Source organism: Thunnus thynnus, chromosome 6 (assembly GCF_963924715.1).
Source record: "Thunnus thynnus chromosome 6, fThuThy2.1, whole genome shotgun sequence".
Classification (NCBI taxonomy): Eukaryota; Metazoa; Chordata; class Actinopteri; order Scombriformes; family Scombridae; genus Thunnus; species Thunnus thynnus.
The window spans coordinates 1,592,653-1,613,002 of record NC_089522.1 but is presented as its reverse complement, the minus strand read 5'-3'; positions in this window follow the sequence as shown (position 1 = coordinate 1,613,002).

The window sequence follows — 20,350 nt, the reverse complement described above, 5'->3', positions numbered from 1 at the left end:
CAGCATAAGAGAAAGAACAACACAACACTGAGAGCATATTGCAGCAGCCCTCACTCTTAAGCCGTCTCTTCTTCTCTGTTTTTAAGGGAATCACTGGCGAAGTTTCCCTCCAAATGTAGTGTAAATTTGAACCAAATGTCCAGGAAAGACAATGAGAATTAATGCGCATTATCATCCACTACTGTTATGTCAAAATGAGGAGCTGATTCATCAAGATAAACCATTCATGGTGCTAATTCTCTTATCTGGTGTCATTACAGAAGAAAAGGGCCCAACAATATGAAAGAGCATTAGTCAAACCTCATTCATGTATTAATTTTAGGAACACATTGATCCATAAAGACTTAATGTTTTTATGTCTTGAGCTTGAGTGATGTTTATGTCATAATTTATCCTCCAAGTCTGTTTCCACTGCATTCAGTCATATTTTCTTCTTATTGATACATCAACTTTTCCACCTCAGCCAAGTATAAAAATTTTTTTGCAATATTATGACTTATTTTTTTATTTCCAGTATTTTTTTCTGGCTAATTGAAAATAAACATAAAATCAGGTGGATGGCAACTCACTCACTCACCAACTGGTTGACTAACTGGTAACCATGCTCAGGAGCTGACAGTTGAACTGTAATACTGATACTGCTGGAGAACTTTAAATCCTTTAAATCAACACACAAGTGGTGTTCAAAAGACTCAGGTATGATGTTTAAAAAGATTCAAACATTATAAGAGATTTTAATTCAAGTTTTTGTAATTCATTATATCTGTAAGGAGCATAGTACATCAAACCAGTTTTCCCAAGCTAACTTTAAACATGTTGTACAACAGTTCTGTTGTACGACCTGACACCATGATGCCTGTATTTAGATGTAATCAGAGAGCAGATATGAGGAGAGCCATATAGATTAATAATGTACAGTGCAACTCGTTTCTGTCAGTGAAACAGGAACACCCCAACTTTTTACATTAGACACAACGTTAAGGGAGGAATTAATTTCCTGTGATATGCAGAGTCAAGAGGCATTATGGTGGATGGAGAAACATGCAGTGCAGACTGTACAATGTCTTCTGACTAGCAGACAAGATACAGGACCTGATTCTGTACAAAAATCCAATATTGACTGTCCACGTGGGTCTCTCCTAAGACCCACGTGGAACACTTGTCAAGTGTTCCACGTGGGTCTTAGAAGAGATTCTGTTATCCGGCCAGAATCCAAAACACTGTATTCAACAACATTTGCACTGAACAGATTAAGAGACCATTCGTATTAAATTACAGTGTGGTGTGGCAGAGATAATACTATTTCTGTATATTATTAATAGAAAGCAATCAAGAATAGACCGTTGTAGAACACTTATATTGGTCTTGATTAGTACAGAAGCTAAAGGTCATTTTTCTACCAGTTAGTCACACAACCATTTCATAGGATGTTCATCTAGTCTTAAAAAGGACCAGTTGATTTAGATGCTGTAGGTCTGTAAGATCTCAGCACAGTGTTGATGACTGTCCAAGGCAGTAACAATACCAAAACTTTAACAAAACCTTTATTTAGTAAGTCAAATCCCTTTATATTGATTCTTCAAATTATTTGTGCATTAGCTTGATGTTGTCTTCTTCTTGTTTCCATCATGGAAGCACAAACTGTCCACAGTTAACATTTGGAACCAACAAACTGACAATCTGTTCAAACTCATTTGCCACTCAGCTCACTTAATGTATAGAGAAGGGTAGTGGAGAGACAAGTAAATACAGTTCTCATCATTTGTGCTGCTCAGTTTTCCAGATTGTGCACAATAAGGCTTTATGAATCAGTAATTACAATAATGTGAGTCCCAGCTTAGAGTTTAGAGTTGTCCCCAGTTAGACTGTGGTGTTTCATTTTCTCTACCTTTTCTCTGCTTGTTCTTTTTGATCATTTGTTTGGCTTTGAGTCACTCTGTCTTTTGACCTGAGGACCTGTAACTAATCAAGCTGACAAGTAGAAGAAAGAGGAGGAAATGTACACAGTGTCCTCCTGGAGCCATATTCACAGGGCTTTCTTTGGCTTCAGCAACAAAGTTTTGACACTGCTATCTCTGTAACTTGCCTGTAACCAAGCCAGAAACAAGTCATTAAATGAGATACAGGGTTTTTGTAGGTAGCTTGAATTCATTTTGCATTCCAGACTCAGTTTCTTTGACCTATTTTTTACTATTATGATGGTGTTTAAGAAACTGCATTTCAATATTTGCATTTTATTTTCTAGCAACCTCATTGCAGAACCGCTGCTATCAGCTGTCAGTTTGCTGCTGTACGTTGGTCAAACTCTTGTGGCTTCTGCCTTAATCTACTGTTTGCAAGAGTTAAAGAGGTGCTTCGGTAATGTTGCTTCCTGAGAGAGGCCATCAAATCTTTAGTGCTCTGTGACATAATCTTATTAGTCTGTATGAGTTGGTGCCAAAGCATCAAGCCATTGTGGAGGCGGAATATTTCCTCATGTTCTCAAGACATATGAAAATCTAATTCAGCAGATTACCATGACATTTACTTAGTACATTTATTTTCCCAATGAAATAAATCCTCTTGATTTTATTGACCCCCAATGGCCTGATAATCTGACTGAATTGCCATTTAGTTTTAATATTTGTTGCCCAGTCTGATATCGTGTCTATGTCATTTTGGGGGAGGTACGTTTCCCCAGCCAATCTGCAGTAGGCTGTTCAGAAGCAGTTAACATGTTTCATGTTGTTCAAAGAAAATTTAAGAGTTGTTATTTTGCATTGTAGCAATTTCTCTGTTGACCTATATGAATTGCTTTAAAAATCGAAGATGTGGCCATCAATTCAGAGGTCTGGATCCAGGCTACCCACGGCCTTTTTCCGAGCACTACCCTCAGGACAAACTTTATGTGATGATGATGATAAAGTTTGTAATTATTGCATCAGATATGTCTAGCCTGCATGGGCTTCAAACACATCGCAAAATAATTCAACTGAAAAGTCTTTATATAAAGAATAACAAATAACCCTTGCTTTCTTTTTCAACTTTTTAAGACAAATATGACATTCAAAAGTACAGAAAACATTTGCACACCCAAATCAATTACACTCTGATGATAATTAAACAAAAGTTCCATTTTTGATCACCTATACACAAGAATATTTTAGGGTTTTGTTAAACCGCTTCATTAAAAGGCTGCCCTCCAGTCCAATACTCAGAATTGTAAAAACCTTGTAGATTTTACTTACTTTATTGAAACTCACAATCAAACTCCTTTTCTCTGAGGACAGTTAATTAAACTTGTTGATTGAAGAGAATACAAAGAGGGCTACACTATGACGACCCAAGCTTTATGTTAAACTGGAGTGTTTTGTAAAACATGTAGACTCAACCCTCAGTAAAGATTGTGTCGATGTTTCTCTACACTAATAGCCAATTGGAGCTTTGAAGGTGGCTCATCCAGACAATTACCACCATCCTCTCAGCTTTAGAGCAATTTGTGATTTATTTTTTTGTCTTAATCCTCCCAGAGCAGAAATAATTAGTCCCTATGCTCTACCAGGCAAAACAAATACCCTGTATGCTGCAAACAAACCATATTTTCAGTTCTTATTCTGCAAAGTACCCCTAAATTCTAGTATTGTACTAAATCTTCTTGAGCTAAATCAATCTAAAGGATCCAGCTATGGGACGTAAACCACACAATCCAATTACACACCAAAGCCATTTTTCACATAGCTGGCTGTGTCTACACTGTGAATATCTGCAACTACAGATGCTTTGATGCCACTATGTTAATGACTAGCATTCCAAATATAACCCAGTTAGAGTGTAATTAAATGCACACCACACACAAGGCATTGCTCTACATACCAGGCTCATTTTTCATGGCTTGTCACAGAGCTTTCACAGAGTGAAGAAGATCATGTTTTTTTCTTATCCAAGAACAAGGTACACAGACAATCCAGCATCACATTTATGAACATGTTCCTCTATTCAACACTTAACAACAATAACCCTCTTCCACTTCAGGAACTTTTCCAAGAACCCAGGAACCTTTTTGGGAACTCAGGAACTTTACCAGCCTTTGACTGGAGGAATGTGGATCTAAATGTACTTCTCAGGCCACAGCTCCTGGCCCCCAGGAACCTTTCAGGTGGCGTTTGATGCAGTGTCTCTAATTGGTTAAACACAAATCTGGAGGCTGCATTTATTTGGTCAAAAAGGGCTTAAAAGGTCTACAGCCCTGTCAGTGGCCCCTAGTGATGGCAATGAAAGTGATCAAAGGAAAGCACAACAGAGGGACAATTTTATTATCAGTGTTTTAAAAGTAGTGGGGCTAACAATGGACAGTTTAGCTTTAGTGGTGGCACTTAAGGAAATATCATGGAGTCATCAGCATGACTGTGTTCAGTTAATTTCATGGTAATCTGTTAATTAGATCAGGAGGTATTGTGTAAAAGTGAGATTTTTTGGCTTAAAATGTTCAAGAAAAAGTTAGTCACTGAAACTATTAGCATCATGTTTTTGGGGTCCTTGAATATCCACAGTGAATGGATATGGATGGATGGATGTCCTCCCGCTGATTTTCAATATCTTGTGTACAAAGTTTGGCCTGATAGTGGCCCTACAAGACTGATCAGGAGGGCAGCAAAATGGATCATCTTATGGGGACTAAAACAAAAACGTCATCATCATGTGAGCAGTGTTGGGCAAGTTACTTGAACCATTTACTCATTCACATTACTCACAGTAATTAAATTGCAATTACTCAACAGTAATAGTAGTAACAGTCATAGTAATTAGTTATGGCTGCAGCTCAGAAGGCAGAGCAGGTCATCCACTAATCACAGTCCGTTTACCATTTAGTTACATTACTCATCAGCACAGCTCCATTAAATGTGACTTTAAACAACTTCACATCCACCACGTCACATAGTCTTTATTCAACACATATAGAAATAGAAGATGTGTTAAAGTATAGTTTAACAAGCAGCCAGCCTCAATTTGGAGGTATTGACCATCAACAACTAGTCATTAGCCTCAGTGACTGTACACAGCACTACAGAAGTCCTCAGAGTAAAGCTGTGGGGCTGAAATACCCTCCAGTTCTGAGGAAAACCTGCTGAATGTAGGTTTACCAGTGCCTACCATTAGCAAGCCACTGGTGGCAAGCCAGCTACAAACACACACCCAAATAGGACAACTTTGGAGTTACCAGAAGTCACATTTCTATTCTTTTGGTAGAGGCTAGCCACATTAAAGGAAACAGGATGAGAACAGCATTCTCAGGTAACAAGTCAGATGTTTTGTACACTAAACCCTAAACCCCAACCTCTTCCCTAAAGGGTTCTGCATTGATACAACAATACTTCCAACTTTGCTTTGCCTCGGGAGAAACTAGAATGTGTGCTGTGGCTCTGAGGTTAGTTTAGATGCACAGGGAGCATATTCTGTCAACAAGGAGAGACAAACCCAACAGACTGAGCTGCTGAGTGATGCTGAGGGTTAAAAAAAGCCTCTGCAATGCTAAACCTTATTTCTGTGGCATTTATCATTTGCTGACATCCCATTCCTGATATGCATATTCAAATGAGGTTTTTGTCTGCTTTCATGGCAGATATCATAGGGCTGATAAATGGGTAATGACTGGCCCAAACAAATGAAGATAATAAAAGAAAATGCATGTGATTGCTGGTGCCTATTGGCATGATTGTTGGATGACTTTGTGACTATAAGAAAAATGTATTGACTTGTAGTCATTGTTTTTTTTTTTACCTTTGGGATCATTCTGTAGAAAATAAAGCCCAATGAAATATATGATTTTGATCTTAATTAGATTATTAAAATTCAAAAATGGGTTTATGCTTCAGATTTAAAGCCTAAGTGTAGCAAAGCAAACATGCATATGGGTCCAGTGTTTGTGTATTTATGAGATTTCAAATAGTGCTAGTTTGGCTGTTGTGGCTGACAGCTGCAACAGGAACACAGCTGACTCCAGAGAGGAAAAAGAAAAAAGCATTGTGTTTGAATGAAAGTCCTTTAATGGTGATCCGTGCCACAACAAAAGATCTAAGTATGAACTGGTCAAGATGCTGCAAGGAGGGGTGGTGTGGACAGAAAGAAACACAAGTAGAAATCTTTGAGTGTGATTTTGCTAAGAGACAAGATTCACAAGACAAACAACAGCATTTGTCCTCTGTTCAAAGAGCCTATTTCGCTCACTGAAAAGGATCTCTGGTGGCTGTGCAGTTAATCATGTCTGTAACAGAGAGGGAAGTAGCTTGACATTGTTATTAGGGCCACAAATCATCCCAAGGATGCCTAAACCTCACCAAACCTGAACTATAGTGGTGGTAGATCAGAAAACATTCATATGAATGAAATGATGACAAGCAACATATTTTGTCACAAGTTGTGAGGACTTGCCCCCCCCCCCCCCCCCCCCCCACTCAAAAATGTGTTGAAAGTCTTCTTGCTCCTTCAGTTTGATGTTCTCTTCTCTGCGCAGAATGATGTACATGCAGTCTTTGATTTCAAGTTCATCTGCTTAAGGAGGAAAGTTTGTCTGAGGACAAACAAACACACATACATATATACATGCACACATACAGACAGACAGAGATTCCTTGCTTTATACAGAGTTATGCTAACATGAGTTTTCAGGTTTAATTATGATTTATCTGTGCATAAGTTGAAGCGATGTGATGCCATGAACATCTGTATTTACACAAGGTTTGCTATGCCATGACCCACCCAAAACCAGCTCTGTGTACCATCTCGGCCACCCCAGTCAAAACGTCCTGGATAAGACGTCCTGGATACGCCACTGACAACAACAAATGCAAGGTGACAGGAGACAGGGTTAAAAAGCAAGAGGAAAAAACAGGGAGAGCTGCAAAGGCAAAGGAGAGGGCAGCAGAAAAGAAGAGGAAGTCAGGTCCATCTTCAGGGAGGTGAGGAGGGAAAAGTCAGAGATAGTTTATTGTGGGATTCTCTTTGCAGTGAGCTCGCTTATCAAAATTTAATGAGGAACTTTCAGATGGAACATTGGTGCCAGTGTGTGTCCTGTGTGTGTATGTGTGTGTGCACGATGGTGAAAGGGATCACTATGAATAATACAGTGACTGCTTGATCTAGTCGAGTTCTTCATTAGGTTAAGGTGTACCACGCAGCAAGTCATCAGCTCAGGACAGCCTCGCCCAGCAGACAGCATGACTGATAACTGAGAGACAGACACACACACACACACACACACACACACACACACACACACACACACACAGACACAGAGACTGGGAGATCAAAAAAATGAGAGAAGTTGAAAGTCACACAAAGGTGCACAGTTAAAGTTACAGAAAGAGGTCAGAGAAAGTTAGAGGGAGAGAAACATGATAGATCTGCTGTGTGTGTCTGTGTGTGTGTGTGTGTGTGTGTGTGTGTGTGTGTGTGTGTGAGTACTTTCCCCCATGGTCATCATATACACTTTGTCTCTTCTGCTTACACAGCTACTCCCTCTTCTCCTTCTATAACTAGTAGACACACGGAGCAGAAGTTGCCCACAGCTGAAATTCACATAGTTTCATTTCTATAAATGTTCAAATGATCCAATATTTCACCAAAAATCAAGATTAGAGAAAAAGTCCAAATCCTGAAAATAGATTTGTGTAATTAATCCCATTAATCACCTCTCATCACCCTTCGGAGGGGCCCTCTCCAGCGTTCTCTGCTATTCTGGCTGCTCTTCATGTAGTGTTTTGTCTCAGCTGGCAACATGCAGGCATGCCCCACATTTAAAACCCTCATGGGATATCAGTTTCCATACTCTTTCACATTACGGGTCACTCACACTGGCAAGCCAGCACTAATCTTACATAACAATGCTTTTCATTACAAACAACATGTGTAGTATGTGACACAACAGCCCTTATAGATGATCACATTAGCCTTAAATTGTTGAATTTTACAGTTTAACAGTGTAACATTTGAGTAACAAACAGGTTTTTGTTTTTTAAATTAAATCTCAAATCTTTTTTTAAAAAAAAAACAGATGATGTTGTAACAATTGGCGATGTCTCTTACAGTAACATTGATTGAATCAACTCATCCTGCCGCTGTAATGACTCTTCATTTCTCCGTTTCCTCCCAGTGATTTGTCTTGTTCAGGCACCGAGGCTCCAGGCTTCACTCAAAACAAACTCAAGGGACGGATTTCAGTCCATTAAGCTTTTGCACAGCTGCAGATAGACAGGTGCATCGGAGAAGACCATGGGCCGACAGTAATAGCACAAAGAACTTGTGCGCACTGTCTTTTGTGCCAGTAAACTTTAATACAGCAGTCATTCAGAGAGCCTCATGGAAGATGAATGTTAAAGGGACAAGAAGTGAGATTTTACTGTCCCATTAATATCAACACGTAGGCCAGAATGAATGTTAAAAAATCCTACTTGTAGCATTACAATACTTAAAGATTTTAAGACATACAGTATAAAAATATTTGATGGAGATAATCAAAGCACAAAGTACCACTTACTAGCATTGGTGCTTTCAACCGTATTTCACAGCCTTTCAGCATGACATTCAGTGAATAGAGCCGGCCCGGGCATGTGATATTTGACGTGATGTGTCACATCCTCACTTGGTCACATGATAACAAGTGGTTGTAAATAGGGGGAAAGTCGAAACCCTCATGTCTGATGAGGGCGGGCCACAGGCGTCTGATGACCGTGAGATATGGGACCTTTGTGCTTAGATTAACCACCAAAAATTGTCTCTGAAGGTCAAGAATGAACATCCATAGTCAGTCTAAAAATACTCTTCTTTGAACAATAACGTGTGTCTGACATGATTTTTCCACAAGAAGTTCAATTTCCTAGTTAGAAATGACATCGTCTCCTTCCTCATTTGATTCCAGACACCATGAATATGCAAATATTTTCATTTCACAAGTTCACAAGTAACTGCTGTTTAATTTTTTAAATTTCTGTTTAATTTTTATTGTCCAATGGCTGAAACTACAGGCTCATGTTTAGATTTATTTAGGTTGCAGTTACATATTTTCTTGTTGATGGCTTTGACTGCTTGGCATACTGCAGCATATCTAACGGCAGTGTAATCATGTTTAAATCAATATACAGTATAATAGAAAATGGATGTAGGCAGAAACCATTAGTGTGAGTGTTGCTGTGATGAGAGGTTGATTATTTTTTCCCATTTTCTCCATTTAAACACAAACTTTAACACATTAAATCTTGATGGTAAAAACTAGGAGAATAACTTGAAAATAACTAAATAATGAACAGCTTTTGGGAGTTTTCTGTAAATCGATCATACTTGTGAGGGTAAATACTTTTCTGTGGTGCTTTAGTGAATCAGAGAAGTCTTCTACCTCATCTTGGTGCTCAGTGTGTTTGGATTGAATGTTTTGAACTCTCCTGTCTTGTTCTTTTGTAAATTCATGAACAGCCCTGTTAGTGCCCTACAGTACTAATCAGCTCCTGATGTGCTCATACTGAAGTGATTTGTACAGGGATATAGCCAAAGAGTAAACTCTTATTAAACCCTCTCTAAATTGACCTAAATTGAACACAGCTATTCCCAAAGTGCATCATCAGGACCTCCAGCAACGAGAGCGCTGATTAGATTTCACTGTTATTGTTCACTAAATGATTTGACTAAATCTGATCTAACAAAAGTCTTTCCGAAGGCAAATGTAGCGTGATATAACCGCAGTCCTGAAAGACTTATGTGACAGCAGAGTGGATTTGACATTTTAGATTTTTTTTAGGATTCAGAGCATGAATCCTACTGACTTTGGTGATCCTCTGATACTTTATCTGGCACCACCACAAGGTTAACATTTGTGTTTTTTGTTGAAATATCTCAACACCAGCTGCATGGATTACTGTGACGTTCGATTCAGACATCCATGTTCCCCAGAGGATGAACTTTGATCCCATCACCATTCATCTAGGGCCATTATCGGGTTTAAATTTTGATTTGTCCCCTATAAATGCAAATTCCAAATACCAAAACGAATGACGTTCCCGTGTTTAGTGCGAATTAGCAAATATTAGCATGGTGAACATATGCAGTAAACATTATTCCTGTTAAACATCACTACACACTACCACCGCTGTGCCTAAGTACAGCCTGAAAGAGGCTCAACATATTGGTTGGTATCATACAAGTACTAAACTTGAATACACAGCCCGAATTATAACTAACTGCTCTTGTCATTGTTGGATGTGAGAAACTGAATCTTAACATTACGTGACAGTCCAACTTGATGGTGCTTGATAGGAATATTTCCCCCATGATGCACTTCTGTGGATTAGTTGGCTGTTTGTTTGCGTTGGAGACTTTCAGTAGAAGCTGAAGGACAACTGGCTTCACTGTATTAGCTGTATTATCCAGGATAAAAAAAGGATCATTGATGATCAGAGCAGCAGACTCCCACAGTGTATGTGTAAGGGGTGGTCTATTATCTGGGAGACTCCAGTTTGAGACCCGGTGTGGGGACCTCCTTCGTAAGGTAGTTTATTCATGAACACTTATTGTAACACTTTAATTTTCTAAAATTAAAAGTGTAATAAAAACAAAAACAGGATTTTTAAGCCTCTTTCCACATTAGCCCCGGCTCTCTATGCGGATCCAACCGGAGCACCGAGCCCTGACTTGTTATTCAAGTTAAAGTGGGAGGAAGCAGCGGTTCTGACAGGCAGCTTGAGTGAAGTGGAGCCAGCGGAGGAAGCACCGGGACCGTCAGGGAGAAACAGTCCGCGGAGGAGCTGCTATGTTCAGCTGCACAGATAGGAAACACCTCAGCTAACACGATGTACCACTCTGTTTAGAAAAAAACATCTTCTTTTTGGTTTATAATGACAGTTGGCAACCAGCGTATTAGGTGCATTACCGCCACCTTCTGCTCCGGAGTTTGGACCAGATATTAAATCCTATACATTAATCCTGTCTGTCTAATAAACTCAATGAAAACTCTACTGCTCCACCCATTCGGCAAGTTCATTAAAGTTTTAATGCTGAGCTCCTGAGTTCCAGTCTTCCTAAGTTCTTCCTTCATATATTGGTATCGGCATCGGCAATCGGTCACAATGACTTGGAAATATCGGCATATCAGATATCGGCAAAAAATCCAATATTGTGCATCCCTAAGACATATATATGATGTCACAATGTCGGATCTTCATGTTAAGAGTGGCCAACGTGTCAAATAACAAGTATCAAATAGCTGCATATGTTGTTGTTTTGACTGGTTGTTAGTGCCACTAATGAAACTCTGCTAATTCAGTAAGGAACATATTTCACTTCCTGTAAATTCTTCACAATAAAAGTCTCCCATTAGTTAGTCATTTAATGCAGAAAATGTTTGGTTTGCATTGACAGTTAAGTTACACAACTCTGATACGTAAAACTGTCCAATCAGAACAGAATAGGCTCGTCAGGAGGGGGGCCTTAAAGAGACAGGAGCTAAAACGGATAAATAAATAATAAGATAAATAAGGAGTTTTTTGAACTGTGAATCATGCAGAGCTACTCCAGTGGAGTCCAAAATAAAAATTTAGAGCTGAAATGAGCATAATAGGTCTTTTTTAATTTTTGAATCCAGTACTGAGAGCAATTGGATTGTCTTTGTGTTGCACTGTCTTGCTGTGTGTTGAGACAGCCTCAGAGCTCAGAACACAACTGAGAGAGATTGGATCTCTGGCAGCTATGAAGCAGCAGCGGCAACAACAACAGGCTGATGCAATGTTAAGACACCAATAAAGAGGCTAACACTTAGTAACAGACACACACACAGATTATGTTCAGATGAGACTATAAGGAGGTGAGGAAGACTAAGATACTACTCTCTTTTCACACCGTTCCCAACCCTGAGCTCCGGTGTTAATTCACTCAATCTCCTGTTAAACAGCAGTTACTTGCTTGAAAGGAAGGTCAGGAATATCAGCCCCCAATAATAGAACATAATAAACAGTCCTGATGTAACAGGTGGTGTATAAAGGGATTAGTGCTTGCTGGGAGCACAGGAGGTTCTGACTGACAGGTGAGGTCACAGGGGGTTTCATTTCAGATATGCATGTCAGTTATTCAAGAGAGTTTTTCCTCTCGAGAGGGAGAGTACATCTATATGTATATATATATCTATATGTATGTTCTGACCTAAAAGAGCAATACATCTTTAAAGAGGAAGGTTGGTGTTTCTAGAATCTATATTGTTCTTATCTTAACAAAATCCATGAAAAAAATCAAACCAACATGTATAAGTCCCATCTCTCAGTCCTTTGACTTCCTTACCATGTCCTTAAAAACAGTTCACAAATATACAGGGCTGCATAGTGCCGGTGCAGGGTGTGAAGCGCAGTGTGAAGCACTGGTGAATTATCTGGTATCATGGTGACTCGTTGTGCACCACAGTGGCAGGAGAGTTGCAGTATAGAGGGTGTGGTGATGCTAATCCAGCAGTGCACTGCAGTCTTGGTGGCAGGAATGAGTGCATCTTGCACTGTTGACCTGCTCAGAGCAGGGCGAAAGTTGGCGCACTTATGTTCTGTATTATTTTGTCACTTTGTTTGGTGAAGACACATAAAAAGAAATCACACAAACTGCTTTATTCATGTTTTTCCTCTTACAGCTTTTTTTCTGACATCAATGCCCACAAGACTGAATAAAGTGCACTTGTCATCCAGACAGACGTTCCTTTACCCTGACGACTCTCTGTAAAGCCATCTGAAGGATCTGTTCCATCTGCAGTCTCTATGGGAATGATGTTTCACATTGTCAAGGCACAATTAAACACGCCAGATCAGCTGGTTTAATGGTGTGCAACCAGCAGCAGACTGGTGCAAAAATAACCAAAGAAAAGTCTGAGCTTATGTGCACATCAGACTTATGACTAATTATTCTGTACAGTTGTTGATGCAGTTCAACAGGTCAAAGAACCACCTAGAGCTCCACATTTTGATTTACAATACAGGTAAACATGTGGCTGTGATGAGCAACATGTGATAGAGATTGTAGAGGTTAAATTTCAGATTATTTTAAAAATCCTAATGTAGTTGTGGATGATTATCAGGATCATGTATATGTTGCAAAATGAGGATTAAACAAACAACTATTTTGTTCCCAAAACTGTCAGCAGTTATTTTTGCGTGTAAAACTGAAAAAATAATTTCAGGAAAAATACAACATGCAAAATACTACATAACATTTTAAATTCTTCTTTCATTTTATATATGGCACTACAGTGGTATTTGACTTCCTTCTCTAAGGAGAACTCCACAGTATTCAAACAGAGGAAGAAGTCCTCTGTTTAAAATTAATAATAATACATAATTGTGCATGATTATATGATAATGTATATTTGTGTGCTGGCATGCCCCCGACTCACTATGCAGGCCACACGTGATTGCGATCTGTGCTGCTGGGTTCATGAAAATAAAGCTCTTTATGTAAGAAATTCAATATTTATCCATATTTGCTGATCGAGTGAGTATTTTATAAGGTTTGTGTGGAATTGAGTGAAAATAAACTACAGCGTGTGTGCCCATGATAATGGAGGAACATTTCTGAAAGCTGCATTAATTGTTTTTTCAGTCACTTGGGAGCAGCAGAATAAGATGAAAACACAACATTGAGATATTATAAAGTAGTTATGGTGAATCTAATGAGAGATCTGTGCATATTGCAGTATGATCTGTGCACAGGAAATAGGTCAAAGTGTACCATAATGGGAAGCTGGACATGTCTTGATTTATATTTTAACCAACTCAAGGTCTCCTGCTACAGGAGAAGAGCTTCAGGGCTGAAATGAAAAGCACAAAACAGACAGACTGTGCAGAGCCTAGAGTCAGATGTTTAGATACTATGGATAGATTTGGTAGATATACTGTACAATATATATTCACAGTATAGTAATAATAAATGAGGAGGTTCCTTGTCCTTCTTTGCTGAGTGTGGAGGCTGCTTCTGTAGAAATTTAAAATTCATAGCCTCATGCAAAGTTTGAAAATCATCATCTTTGGCCAGAGCAGCGGGAACAGTCCCACATGCTGCCAACGACAGAATGAGGGATTACTCTGTGTAACCTTTCATTTCATTTACATAGAATAATTGCCTTTTTTGTACTGTGGTGTGTTAAATTTCCTCCTTAAAAAGCTGAACAAGTACTTTCTGATGCCACAGTATACTCCAGGGGCATATGAAGTAATGCCAGGAGAATAAAAGTTCTGCTGGAGACCTCAGGATGTTTTACATGTCTCAGATTAGACCCCAGACACGGCCTTAGCATCAATAATGAAGATAACCAGTGACATCTGCTACTCTGATTCTGTGTTTGAAGTGCGGTCTGGAACACAGCCAGATCCAACCTATCAGCTAAAGGCTACTCTCTCCCTCTGACTTCACTCGTATCAAAAATGAATCAAAGCTGCTGCTATTTCATATTGTATGTTTCTATCATATGCTCAAAGGATTTTAACCTCAAATCACATACATGAAACTACTGACAACCAGTTTCCAAAGTAAACTCCATTGTTTCAGATCTTTGGATGTGTTTGTCCTCCCCTCCTGGCAGCCACTAGTTTCTATTCATTTCACTACCATTTGAAACTTGGAGACTTTTGAAGTTTGCTTAGAACATTCATCATGATGAACATCATGTCTGCTTTCATTGTTGTCTAAGTTATGTTATTGTTCCATGAAAAGTAGTGAAAAAAATCTGAATGTATGTTGAGTGATTGAAGGAAGTAAAACCAAATGGTCATTCAGTCCAGCAATGTGGTGATCATTTTTTATTGATCACAATATAATCACAACCACAACAACATGCATTCATCAGCACAAAATTGACAAGCAACCAAAAACAAAGCAAAATAGAAGAAATAAGAGCATTTGCTCTTTGAGTATTTTACATAGGGTGCAGTTTGGTGATGGTGAGGCATTCATCTCATGCAATAAATGGGAAGTGAAGTATGTTCTGTGTGTGAAATTAAAATGAATAACTTGATGGTTTGGGTTCCTGGGAGACAGTTGCATGTTCTGCCAGATTAGTTTCCAATTTTGGTTGGAGCTATTTGAGGAGAGTCCACAGTCTTGCAATAGATAGGGGCTTATAGGAGCCTTATGAACACTGAGAGGTTTTCCTCGCTGTAATCATTCCTCCTGTTCATACTGGCTATTGAAAGATCCCTTTCAAATGTGCTTTTCATGTAAGTGATGGAGGCCAAAATCCACAGTGTGTCCACACAGTCAGCTTATATGAGTCTTCAGCAGTCTGAGTTAGTCATATCAAGTGGATATCTGACACATTTACAGTCTTTTTAGCATCAAATTCCCTCTTTGTGTTTCCTCGGACAGTGTTTCCCTGTTGAGCTGCAGGTGGAAGTATAGTAACAAAAAGAGGGACTTTGGCACTAAAAACACTGTAATGTTGAAAGATATCTACTTGATGAGATTCATTTGGATGGCTGACTTAAAAAAAATGTGAACCAATCTTTTAAGACTGATAACACCTCTGCAACACCAGACACCCACAATTTCACATCCTTTTCACCCTCAACTGGAGTTACATCCAGGTAGCTCATTCACAGTGATAGAGACTGTGACAGCCTCAACGTATTTACCCCAAAATAACCTATAATAGTCTACAAAGTTCTATTATTACTTAATTCAGCTTTTTACAAGTTTTAAAATTATTATTCAACCACAACTGAAGTGATGTTACTTGAGTCAGTGTTGAGTACCGTTTAACACAGACTTTGTTCAGTAAAATTGGTGGAGTTCCCCTTTAAGTTGTGGTGCATTAAGCTCCACTGTGGAAAACAAACATTTTAAAGTCTAAAATATTACAGCATGCTACATTTACTACAGAGTTGTAGTAAACGGGGCTGAAACATGCAAAACACTGCTGTGGTCCGGTAGATTTTAATGTGTTTGAAGGTTTTCATCTCTAAATTAACATAAGAAAATACATGTGAAATATATTTAATTTGTTTCCCATCAGTAACAAATATGTCACCTTGTTGTTACTTGAAGTGCTGCCTTAAGCTAACCGCTGAGAATCTGAAAATGCTAAAGGTTGGGATGCATTCATGGTGTGAGAGATACTGGTTATGATGGATGAAGAGACGCTCCTGAAGGAAGAGGAAAAATTCTAAATATGTGAGATGATTCAATAGTGCTGACACCTTCTGCTCTAGCTGAGGATTGATGGACGATCATTTAATCAACTCTCCCGTCAATCCACTTCATCACCACATGATCCAGTGAGCAGGATTTATTGAATAACATACGCCTTTCATGTAATTCCTTCCATTTCACAAGAGGATTAAAATGCGTGGCCCGAATCTATATTGTGCAAAGGAAGAGTGATGTATTTGTCAATGTCACAGTTTGCAGAGAAACCACAACAGCGGCCAGAATCGAAACAAGGCGAGAGTTCTTGGTGTTGACACAATCAATCCTATTTCAGCGGGCTTTTGATGCTGACAAAGGTACTGTGCTGTTATTAATGATTAACAGGCGCAGGAGACTGTATTTTATGTTCCAATTCAAAGTGACACACTGACAAATCTGATTTAGGCTCTTAATATCAACACAAGCTGATACTCAGTGACTGAGGCTCATTCAGCTGGATCCAAAAGCATCAGAAGACACAGCCTAATTAAAAGGTAGTTTGAAAAAGGACAAAAATTACTACTCATTAAATATACAGTGACCTCTTCTAGGTCAGAATGTACGTCCATTTATTCCATGGTCACCTTCATATGTGACATTTATAGCTTTATTAACATTAGATCAAATGACTCCATGCAATGTGGAACATATTGCTACTAGTGATCAAACCACAGATAATTATTACCCAACTTGGGAGTATGGCTGAGGCGTCGGCAAAAGTTGCACATTTACACAGTCTGACATTCACTGTCTTTTAGCTCTGGTTTGGTCTTCTCCAACTCTAGCTCGTAAATGATCCACTTTGTTCACCAGCTTGTCTCTAAAGCTTCTTTCACACATAGTTCCTGGTAAATTACGGGGATAACCTTTCAGGCACCACTGGTGATTTTCACTATTCACATTTGCAGCTACATTCAGGAACATTTCCGTCTTGCGCCTTTTTCACACATGCCATGGCAATGCCGGGATAGACGGGGGATGGGGCAGCAGATGGCGGTAATGCAACACTTACAGATGCCAACTGCCATAAAACTCAACAGAAGAAGAAAGTGAACCAAAGTCAGATATAACTTTCAAACTAGGCAGTCCTGATCAAATATGAATCAATATTCTGTTACTGCATGGCTTATTTCTATCATCAAATGTTCTCAGAAACATATTTTAGTGTACTGTTTAGCCGTAATATGAGAGAGTTTGTGACGCAGCCATCATGTTGAAAACAGACAATCCAAAACCAAGCACTGCCCAACTCGTAGTACGTCACCCATACATCAAGTCTTGTGATTGGTTTACTCACTCCCGTCCCTGCAATGTTACTGCTGTCATCCACAACACAGCTGTACCGGCATTGTCCCTGAAATGTAACTAGGTCTTGAGGTGGAAAATTGGCAGTACAGATTTCCCTGAATATCCAGCCCTGATCCCATTCACACATGACCGAATACAGGAAATTTTCCTGAACATTCCAGGGATAGACTGCATGTGTGAAAGGGGCTTAACTGTGTCTCTCTGTTGTTTGATGTGCAGTGGGTTTATCAGAGCTTTTTCACTTGCTGCTGAAAACCAGATTGATGAGAGTGAAAACAAAACAATGAGCTTAAATGGGCTAAAAAACTTCTCAGAGTTTTGAGGTCTTGGTTTGTGGTTTTATATCAGTTTGCATTATGTTGTTAGGTGTTCCCGTCCAGCCTCTGTATGTTCCAGGGGCAAGCGAAATCTTTGACACAGAATGAAACAGTCCAGGTATTTAAGGCTAATGCCTCAGAGGGAGAGCTGAAAGGTGAAACACCCTGGACCGCATACTGAACAATTACTGATGGGAAGGACAAAGAAGTCAAGGCTTTGAATAAAGCTGAAGACTTGCCTTTATAAAGTCCTCATCAAACAGTCTGAGGAGATATCAATACAGCCATTTGTCACGGTCATGGAGGTGTAACTATGTCTTCAAGGTTCACAGCAGAGTGTTTATCTGAGGGAATTGAAGGAGATTAACAATACAACTGCTTCTGAACTCTGAAAACTCTCTGCTCTGAAGAGAGAGAGGGATAATTCCAGTTTCTTTAATTTGTGTCTTATTTCTATAGATTTTGTGATTTTACCAGTAATAAGAAGATTGTACTTAAAGTTATCAACTTATACACTGAGATCTGTGAATGTAGTAACAATAAAAAAATTATTACTCAAAGTGTCCATTGTAATAAAAATACATTGCAGTTAAAAAAAAAAAAAAAACACTTCCTGCTTCAACACTGACATTGCATTTAATGTAGTTACACACATACAGTTAGTGAATGCTGACTTCATTGTTTAACCAAAACCACAATTAATTAGTGATATATACCGTTTGTCATTGTTTCTGTCTCTACATACTGTAATTTCACTATTTCTACCACTATATTCCTACTAGGGGTGTGCCAGAATACAAATAATTTATTCGGCAAAGCACAAATAGCGAGTTTTTTTAATGAATATTTGTTTCATACAAATATTTTAAAAATTATTTTTTTTCAGGAAGAAAAAAAAAGTCAAATACCAAATCAAATACAGTCAAAGAAGTGCTCCCAACAGACTCTCCATAACCTGTTGTTCTCCTTCTCCTTTCCACAAACTTAGGTCATAAAAAATAGGCAATAAATGAAAGTGCAAAGCAAGAATCACCTTTGAAGTTCTTCTACATGTTACACGGTGTGCTGTCTCTGTGTTATGGGTGTATAAATAGGTAGAGGTCTGTCTGCAATGAGGCGATGAGTAAAGTTTTAGCTCAGTAATCAGCGCAGTCGTCTATGATCTAGGAGACTAGTTCGAGACCTGGTGTGGGGACCTCCTCCATAAGGTAGTTTACTCATGAACACTTATTGTAACACTTTAATTTTCTAAAATTAAAAGTGTAATAAAAACAAAAACAGGATTTTTGAGCCTTTTTCCACTTTTATTTGAATACAAATACAAATAATTTTGCTGCCTCAACAAATACAAATACTGAGCCCTCTGCACATCCCTACTATATACTCTGTATATGCAACATCTAATGCACATCTGCTGGATTGCAAAGTCCTCTGAGGCCAATTTATAATTTGTGATTTTGAGATATATAGTATAAGTAAAATTAACTAATAATCAATTTGAAGTCTATTTTTTTAGCTGGAAGGATTAAATTGATGTTTTGGCAGGTGGTGGGTCAGCCATTTATATCTTTATATCTATACAAGTGGTATCTATATATGGTCCAAAAGATGAAAATGTTCTACAAAAAGTGAGATATCCCTTTAAGTCTCTCTCTCTTTTCTGCTTCTCTTTTTCTGCTGAGTAATGTGGCCTGTCTCTTTGCTTTTGATGGCAGCAGAGGGCCAATTAACGGAGCCCCTGTGCGGCCGCTCTAACAGGGGTATTACAGTGAGAAATGTAAATGTGGTGTGGGTTGTGTATAAAAAGGAGTGTCAGCATCGTTGGCCCCCTCACTGTGCCTTTAGGTGTGACAGAGGAGTCATTTAGACTATGTTACATATTCCAGTGTAGTAATAAGGACGCTGGGTCTACTTAGTCCATGTTTTAAGGCAGTTGGAATGTGTTGAAGCATAGCAAAGGTTGACAGATGTGATATATCTGTTCACTTCAAAAGAAGTCTGACGGCCATGTGAGGGAGGAAGCAGGTTCACAGCATACAGTTGGCAAAGCAAATTAAAAATTAAACTTCATTCATTCAGCTCTTTTCTCTGTATATATGTAACTCCTGCTGTGAATGGCTGGAGTGGAGATTGAAACAAATTACCTTTGAGCCTGCAGGGATTTGTTCAATCACTTCAAAGCCCTGGACAAATAAGAAGCATCAGCAGACATGCATCTAACAGATCAGCTGATGACTGCTGCACTTTGCGGATGTCAGACGACTCTGCAATCTGGTTGTCTGTTCCCCCCCGTGACGCTTGGGAGCTGGGAGCCACTTGGTGTCTCAGCTGGAGGCCTCAGTTTGCCTGCAGCCACCGTATATGAGTGTAAGTTGACACAAGTGTCTAATAATTAGTTAACAGCTCAATTAACAATTTTCAGTTCTGCAGTGAATTCAGACACAGTATTACATCAGCCTGTCACAAATTACCGCAATTTTTCGATTTAGTGAGTAGTGAGTAGTGAGACAACACATGTATATAAATGAGCTCAGCCTCAGTTCAGCTGATTA